This window comes from Pteropus medius, unplaced genomic scaffold (assembly GCF_902729225.1).
Source record: "Pteropus medius unplaced genomic scaffold, Ma_sr-lr_union100, whole genome shotgun sequence".
In the NCBI taxonomy this organism is placed as follows: Eukaryota; Metazoa; Chordata; class Mammalia; order Chiroptera; family Pteropodidae; genus Pteropus; species Pteropus medius.
In genome coordinates this window covers 1,010,319-1,017,239 of record NW_024355990.1, presented here as the reverse complement: position 1 = coordinate 1,017,239, position 6,921 = coordinate 1,010,319, and the positions used below count along the sequence as shown (strand labels likewise).

The 6,921-nt window shown below is 62.8% G+C and overlaps 1 long non-coding RNA gene across 1 annotated transcript; it reads left to right on the top strand.

Annotated features, from left to right (window-relative positions):
* Window positions 1-4,554: 4,554 nt before the first annotated feature.
* LOC120600074 (uncharacterized) lies at window positions 4,555-6,442 on the top strand. The gene is made up of 2 exons (XR_005652086.1): window positions 4,555-5,319; window positions 6,153-6,442. It is a non-coding gene; the product is annotated as an uncharacterized LOC120600074 (long non-coding RNA).
* Window positions 6,443-6,921: the final 479 nt, after the last annotated feature.

The following is a 6,921-nucleotide window of genomic DNA, read 5'->3' as shown; positions in this document are numbered from 1 at the left end:
ACAGATGGAGGGGACAGAGGTCCACGGGCCTCTGTCCCCGCCCCCCAGGTCCTTTCTTCCCCACCTTGTAGTCTCCAGGACGCCCGGTGCAAGACCAAAGGGTCGTGGGGGAGTGGGGCGGGGCCGGGAACACCGAGATTCCAGGGGCTGCCCTCAGTAGGCGCCAGCCCCGCCACCCACAGGGCCGGGGATGCGGGCAGTGGGGGAGCTTCTTCCTCTTCCGCGGCTGTGTCACCGCCCTGGGGGTGAGGGGGGAGTCAAGGTGCGGCCGCAGGTGTGCGGGCTGGGCGTGGCGGCGCGCGGCGCGGCCATATTTGGCGATTTCAGCGCCGCCTGGGAAACTGCGTCCCGGGCAGCCCCGTCCCCGCCCGCCGCCGGCCCTGAGTCACCGGCCGGGCGGGGGGCGGAAGTAACGGACAGGGGGCGCCGGGCGCTCTCCGCGCCTTATTTAGTCAAGGAGGCGGCTGATTGGCCAGCGGAACAAAAGGGCGGTGGCGGGGCGGCCCCGGCGCCTCCGAGGTGGCACGGAGGGGGGTGGCGGTCGCTCCCCATCCCAGGCCCCTCGCGCCTCCCGGAGACCCCGCTGCTCCGCGCTGGGCCGAGCCGGGAGAGTGGGGGGGTAGGGCTGCCTTTGGCTCCCGAGGTCAGGTGGTCGCAGGGGATGGGAGGATGCCCGGTGGGCTGGAGGAGAGGGGCGACCGCCTCCTGGGAAGCACCACTGGAAGCCAGGAGTGAGTGGACGCGGTGGGGCCCGGCCCCAGGTAGAGAGAGGCCCCCCAGCCCCGCGCGGCATATGCGGGAGCATCGCATTCTGCACCGAGATTTTTCTATTTTGCAACTGGGCAGTGCGAGGCCTCGCCCAAGGTCACCTCCGGGCTGTGCTCTTGGAAGCGCTGGGCCGCCCCCGCCCCTCCCGGCACTGGAGAGGGCCGAGCGTCCCTGGGGGGTGTGGACCCCGTGAATGTGGCAGCCCCGACTCGGTGATCCAGAAGTCCCTGGGGAGGAGGGAGAGGCAGCGATCACCCTTCTGCCCGGAACCGGGTGTGCCTTGCTCATCTGGAAGTCCTAGACTTGGGGCTCAGAGAAATATGTGGAGTTTTTCCTAGCCCAGTGCTGCTTGGACCTCATTTCATGGCTGAGGAACCGCGGAGCAGGGTGGTGACACCACCTTGCAAGGAAGTGTGGCCCAGCTGAGACAGCTCCAGGGTCTTTCCCGTGTTCCTCTGACACCCATCTCCTGCCATCTCCCTGCTCCTGTCCAGGGACACAGCCCAGGATCTCGGCCACCTCTGGGGAGCATGGCCTACAGCACACCCTTCCACCCTCCCCACCCTCCGGGCCCCCTGCCTCCCACTTCAAGCCACCCCCAAAGAGATAGTCAGTCATCCGGCAGACAGTAGCCTCGGCCTCGGCCATTCCACCTGCCAGGCTTGCCTTGCCTTCTCCCTCCAAGTATGGCGGGATCCCAGAGCAGAAGGACAGACCATGGCGGAGGGGGCAGACAGGAGTGAAGTCCGGGGTTAATCATTACCACTAAGTACCAAAGGCAGCCTCGGTGTGGCAGCTGGACCTTGACCGTAAGGCGTTAACACTGGGGGGAGCTGGGTGGAGTTCACGGGCGTGTTCGTGCTGTCTTTGCAATTTGGCTGTAAATCTAAGATAATCTCACAATACAAACTTTATTTTAAAAAATCCAAGGAAAACCAGTTTCCTTGCCCTCAGCTTCCTGTCCTGTTCTCCCCCACCTGTGGACAAATCAAATGCAAGGTGAGGCTTCTGTCACCTAAAGCCACTCCAGGGCACTGGGTGGGCTCCCCCGGGGGCAGGGCCATCTGGGAGTGGCTCTGTCTGGAGCAGTGGTCCCCAGCATGCCCTGCTAGGCTAGGCCAGCTTGCACAGGCCGGGCCTCCCTGCCTCTGAGTTTGAGGTCAAAAGACAAGGTCAGGGGCACGCGCTTCTGTCTCTGGCCTGGCGCCCAGCGGGGACTTGTTTGCCAGCACTGCACAGACGGGGCCACAGGAGGTCCAGCTGTCCAGGGGCACACCCAGAGGTCTGGGCTCAAGCCCCCTCCTGTGCCCACCCACATCCCTGTGGAATCTTCACGGTGCGAGACGTATGGTCACTCTGGCCACTGTTAGTTGAGTTAGGTGCTGTGAACTCGCAGCTGCCATTTATCCTGTGCCTGGACACACTGGGCCAGGCCTCTTTATGTGTCGTCTCGTTCACACTGCCTGAAGAGGCATCACAAATGCCTCTTTACAGCCAGGGAAACTGAGGCTCTCAGTGTGTACCCCTGCATGAAGTTTGGGGGGTCAGGTACATAGAGACACCCAGATCAATGGCCCCTGAGCCCCTCCCCTCCTGCTTGCTGCTCCAGCAATGGGGGAGCTCCAGGACTTTTGAAGACAGGCCTCAGCGGAGGGTCCCCACTTCCCCGCTATGTGCGGCAGGAACCGCGGAGGCCCCTAGGAGAACAGTGGGCTGGGAGTCGGGCCTCAGCTTCCGGGCCAGGCTCAACCCTGTGCCAGCTGCGCCCCTGTGCCTCCACTTCTGTAAAGAAGATGAGCCAGTGATGTGAGGCTCTGAGGCTGATGGCCCTCCTGCCCTGGACACCAGGCTGGGGACAGGAGGTCATCAGGTAGCTCAGCGAAACTTCCTTTCCCCGCCGAGGCCTCAGAAAACAAGTGACGTTTTCCGGGCCTCCAGCGTTGACATGTCCAAGCATTTAATTTTTGGTGACAATTAAAAAGCATTCAGCACCTCCATGTGTCAGACTGAGCGTTCTGGGAGCAGCAGCCTGTGATGGGGCAGCGGGTCCCCACTGCGCTTCCAAGGGCGCTCCCCCAGACCACGCCCGCCTGGGCCCCTAGAGACAGGATGACGGCCACTGCCCAGAGGAGCCCTCTGCATAGCACTCACTCTCCGTGAGCCGTGTGCAGATTGCAGTGGGGAAGGACGACTGAGCCCAGGAGTCCGGGCCTCCAGCTGCTTCCCGACACAGCCCCGCACCTCGGCACGTGGCCGAAGCCAGAAAGCAGGGTGCCCGCCAGGCCGCAGCCTGCCCAGCGTCCCTGGACTACCACGGCGTCCGCCCAGCTTGGCATCCGCCTCCTGTCTCTCCGCAGTGTTGCAAATCAAGTCGCTTTTCTCCCTGTGCCAAACGCTGCCTCGAAATGGAACCCGACCCCTGAGCCTGGGGCCTGACCCCTTCAGCTACTGCACCTCTGGCTCACGGCCCTCCAGCCCCGACCAGCACCTGGCCGTTTCTCTGCCCAGAATGTTGTTCCCGTTGGCTGCCTCCTGCATGCAGGCCTCCAGGACACCCTCCGGCCCCCTGTCAAGTCCCCACCTTGAATATTGCCTGTCCCCGTCCTCACTGGAGCGTTAGGTTCTCGGGGCACGAAGGTGAGGCTGGTGGCCCCTGTGCCTGGAACAGCTCCTGGCACCTACGCGTTGGCAGAAAGCAGGAATGGAGACAGGAATGGAGAGGGGGAAGACCTCACTGAGAGGCAGAAGGGGGACCGGCGAGAGGCTGACCTAGTGTCACCCCAACCCCGACTCCAACATGCAAAGGCGGATGTAGCTCCAGGGCTGAGAGGCGAGCCCCGCGACCCGACTGACCCCAGAGACCCCTCCCTCCCCCTCAGCTAGCAGGTTTCCAGGGGTGCAGCGGACAGGCGGGTCCTTGAGGTGCGCAGCTAACCCTTACTACCCCGGCCCCTGCTGCCGGGAGCGCACGCCCACCCGCCACGCAGCTCTCCTGACTTAGGCTACGTCTGGGGCTCTCAGGCTGGTGTCTCCACCCCTGGGAGGCCCCGGGCCACACCGAGGGCCAGGAGGCGGGTCGGGGTGGGACGTGGGCAGGGGGTTGCCATTCTAGGGGCTCTTGCCTCCCTGTCACTGTCCCAAATGCTGCAGCTGGGATGGACAGAGTGGAGGGAGGTGGGGTCCAGGCTGGGGTAGAGCCAGGCTCATGACCAGAGCCCCCCACCCACACTTCCCAAGGGGCCCGGCGCTCTGGGAGGCGGGCCCTGTGGGGGGCGGGCCCTGAGGAATGGGGAGCTGCTGTGCTCGGCCCCACCGAGCCCAGCCGGTGGCGGATCCGGCGCGCACTGCCTCGAGGAGACGGTCCAGCAGGTCGTGGAGCGAACCCCTCTGAGCGTGCCCGGGCCTGGCATCGGCTTTTCCTGCTCCCTTTGGAGACCTCGCCGGTGTCCCCAGAAGAGACGAGGTCCCAGGAGATGGGGTGGGCGCAGGCGGGAAAACCAGCAAGGGCATCCCCAAGCAACGCAGCAACACGGTGCCTGAACTTAGCATGCACCTCTCCTGGCCCGCCGCAGGGCTGGGAGTGGGGACACTGACACTGCCCGGAGAGGCAGCGAGCTTGGAGGCCTGGGCCAGGAGATGGCGCCCCGGCCGGCCTTGGCGCCTGGAGCGTCCAGCTCAGAGGCGGCCGGTGTCGTTCCCAGGTGGGCCGCCAGGTGGGTCCTGCGCTCGAGGCTGGGGCTGGGCCAGGAGTCCGGGGCACCTGCCTGCACCCCCCCCACCCCCCGCACACACCCCCCCCGCCTCCCGCCATCGAGCGCCCGCCGGCCCTTTCCGACTCTGGGAGGCGCTCGGTGCTGCCTGCCGGCGCTGAGTCACCGTCACCTCCGCCCGAGGGTGACGCAGAGCGGCTGGGAGTGGCCTGTGACCTCAGCCAGTGCTGACGCCGGGAGAGAAGGTGGGATCGGGGTCAGCCCGCCCTCACCGCGACGGAAGAGGGGGGAGCTGCGTCTTGAAGTCAGCCCGGCAGCACCTTGTGTCTAGGCGGAGGGTCGGCACCTACATGGGGACCCCCCAAAGCCAGGGCAGACCCTGAAGCCGATGTGTGTCTGTTGACTACGGCCAGTGCCCCAGTAGACGGCCATCGAAACAGTTCAGAGAGAAGGAAAGGGAGGCTCAGAGAGGTCGAGGCTGGTTCCAGGTCACACGGCAGGAGGGGCGGAGCCAGAACTGGAGGGCAGGACGCCAGCCCCCCACCCCCACTGTGCACAGCGTGCTGTGGGAAGCCAGGGTTGGGGGACAAAGGGGAGTGGGTTTTTTCAGAAGCTTTTCCAGGCGCTGGCAGGGGCAGCCTCAGGGGGACCTGTGACTGGCCACGGAGAGCCGGGCGTGAGGTGGGGGAGGAACAGAGGGCAGAATCGGGCAGGTGGCCCCGAAGGTGGAGGGTGAAGGGTGGGGGTTGGAGAGAGTCAGGCTGGGGTCAGGTCACTGAGGAGAAAAGACAGATGACGCCCATGGGCACATGTCTGGGCGGTGCCTCACCTCGGGTGACAGGTGAGTCCGGTACCTCTTGTGTCCACCGGGGATTGTGGGAGTGAGTCACCAACAGGAGCGGTCCCCACCCACGAGCATGGGAGGGAGCCTGAAGGTTAGCTGTGTCCAGCGCTGTCCCCCCGCTGGGCCGCCTGGGGCCTGTCCGGAGGATCTGCGTTTTGCACCTGCACAGGCCCGTTTCTCGCCCTACCTGGGAGGGCGTTTCCCGTTGACAAGGCCCCCTGGGATTCGGAGGCCTGACTCCCTCCCTGGCCTCCCCTCCTGTCCTGCTGAGCGGAAGCTCCTAGGAGTCCCTCGCAGAGGGCTGCTCCTTCTTGTTCCCTTCCAGTCCTTGGGCATTTTCTTGAATTCTTTCTCTCACAAGTTCTTTCCTGTTTGATTGTTTCTGTTCTTTTTTGGGGAAATTTCTATTAATCGGGTGTCATAGCTACTAGACGAACCCTATAATATTCTTATTTTTTTTTCCGTTTGTCTTTGTTTTATTAACTTTATGGGATTTTTTTTTTTTTAACTTCTTTTGACCCTGCAGTAGATTCTTTATTTTGTCGTTACGGTTTTTAACCTCTCTGTTTTGAGGCGGCTTCGGCGGCCCTTCGACGTTCGCCGCCGGCCGCCGCTCGCCGCTTGTTCTTTTTCTGTCTCACTTTTCACTTCTGAACCATTTGGGGGGCATGTCTCGGACACTCCGCCCTTCACGCCTTGATATTTCAGTGTGTTTTTCGTAAGAACAGGGACATTGTCTTCTATGGCCACAGTACAGTGACAAAAATCGGGCAATTTCACGTCGCTACGACGCCATTCATCTAACGTAGAGTCTGTGTCCATGGCGACAGTGGTTTCCGTGGTGTTCGCCGCAGCGTTTTTGCCTGACCTGCCCCGAGATTCTGGATCACGCTTATTTGCCGTCAACGATCGCGTGTTCGAGCCCCAAGGCCGCTCTCCCGTTCTCTGTACCGTTTACAGCACAGCGCCTCCTACAGGTGGGAAGGTTTACGAGCAGAGCAGCCGGGCGGCTGGGAGCCGAGCGGGGCGGCGCTGCCCCCCGGGGGATGCTAGACAAAGGCCGGAACCTGTGCAGAGCCCGTCTCACCGCTGGATGAATAAATGGTCCACTTCCGCTTTGTCCCAAGAGTCAGTTCCTTTCTGGGTCCCCGGCAAGGTTTCTTGCACACAGTGACCGCTTGGAGTCAGGGTCTGGTGATTTCATGATGTTGGTGCCTCTGCACATAGATGGGGCATTGTGCTGTGTGTGTGTGTGTGTGTGTGTGTGTGTGTGTGTGTGTGTGTAATGTAGCACATTAATCTGGGCATGTGTGTGTGTTTGTGTGAAGATGCCCGCAGACAGGGGCAGAGCAGAGGCTGCCTGGTCACCTGTGGAATTGTGAGTTTGTGAGTGTCCATCTTGGCCTTGAATCCGTGTGTCTGGAAACCCAGGTGGGCCGTAGCTGTCTGTGAGTTGGTCTGGTCCTCACACTGAGCCTCAGGCAACCAGAGGCTCCCCCTCCGGCAGTCCTGTGACTGCTCCCCTCTTGTCCTACATATGTGCAAAGATCCTGGGGTTTCGGTGTTGGAAGATTGCCCCCTGGTCGTAGGGCGTCTGGA